The following is a 1,790-nucleotide window of genomic DNA, read 5'->3' on the forward strand; positions in this document are numbered from 1 at the left end:
GCCGCAGGCCCTTTGGTTCTGAGTGATTTACAACAGTCTCTCCTCCGCGCATGCTTCGGCTGCACAGCTGGTAGTTTTGTTCTATTGTCCCTGAAAAACAACTCAGTGTTTTGTAACAGACAGGACTGGGACAGTTGGAACTGATTTTGCAGTTACGGTAGCATTCATTTTAAAAAATTTTATTCATCACGTATTTGAATTCTGACTGGCTTGTGATGATTCGGTTCTAAAGAAAGCTCGGTATCTACTATCAGCAAATGTCATTTTAGTGAGAAAAAGAGAAAAAGGTTCATCAATGATTAGTTATCATGCGATATGTGCTATAATAAAGGCGAACAAACGGCGCTATGGAAAGTGCCTCTTATCTAGACTGAGGATAAAGCGAAACACGAGCCGAATTCCGGTGGGCGAGAAAGACTTCGCTGGCAGGAGGGTGGAGGTATATTTTGAGCAGAGAGAACAGTACCCTTGAAGTTACCAAAGCAGAAAGAACTCTGAAAACCCCGAGCAACCACCAGAGTCCTAGGCTGCCAGCAATAGGAAGCTGCTCTGGTTTTAATAGAAGAGAATCACCAGTGCCGGTCCTGAGTCTTTATCAATTTACAGTAAAATTTTCAAACATGCTTAATGTGAAGTGTGTTGGATTGTTTGAAGAACGCAGAGAACTTTTTAAAGAAATGCACCTGTGTCTTATGGGTATTATTCTTAATTGTTTAATGCGCATGTGTTATGGAGAAATTCCATCGTTTTAATCTTTGATGTAGATCATTGATTTGGGCAATTTATGTGAGCCATTCAGATGTTACCAAGGGTTTGTTTTTGCAGGCAGTGAATTTCAATTATGAGATAATATATTGAGCCCGGGCGGATTCGTTGCTTCGTATTTATGTATAACCTTCATCGGGGCTGAGTCACTTTCTTTGTTTTTCTCTCTTAGCTGACCTTGGTCATTTGGCCTTCAGAGAATTTACATGCCCCTTAAGCTATTTGCAAACGCACCACACTCTGGTTACATTTCTTTTGCTGGGCTGCATTCAACATTTACTAGTGTCCATACTCTGCTAGTCTCTGAGATACAATATCAAATAAAATGTGACGCCTGTCTCTAAGGGAGCTTAGGTAAGTATGATAAAATTGGTAATTATCATGTAGTCTCTTTAGGCCTCCAAAGGCTAAATTAGTCAGGACTCTTTAGATTGCAAGTGATTGAAACTCAGTACAAATTAGCTTACCAGCTGGTTTATGCAGTCGCACCCTCCTTATCTGAAGTTTTGATTCTCATGGTTTCAATTACCTGCGGTTAACCCTCGTCTGAAAATATTAAATGCAAAATTCCAAAAATAAATAACTCAGAAGTTTTGAATTGGGCGCCATTCTGAGTAGTGTGATGAAATCTCAGCATCAAAGTCACCACGTGGTCGCTGAAGGATTACAGCCCCTGCAGCAAGGCTTTGACAGTAGAAAAGAGAGACGACGACTTCTGATTAGTGTTCTTCCAAAGGTCTGGGGAAAAGTCTTTGACTATCGAGGGTCCTCAACCGTGGACATCGCCTGCTCTTGACATCCAGCCATCGACATCGTCAGGGCCCATGATCCAGGATCGCCTGAAGCAGACGGTCAACGCTACGTCCCAATGCCTGCGTCATTCACCTCATCTTATGTAGTCACGTAGGTGTTTTATCATCTTGCACCGTCACAAGAGGGTGAGTACAGCACAGGAAGATATTTTGAGAGACCACATTTACATAACTTTTACTACAGTCTATTGTTACAATTGTTCTATTTCATTA

The sequence above is a fragment of the Pteropus vampyrus genome, unplaced genomic scaffold, assembly GCF_000151845.1.
Source record: "Pteropus vampyrus isolate Shadow unplaced genomic scaffold, Pvam_2.0 Scaffold124, whole genome shotgun sequence".
Taxonomy (NCBI): domain Eukaryota; kingdom Metazoa; phylum Chordata; class Mammalia; order Chiroptera; family Pteropodidae; genus Pteropus; species Pteropus vampyrus.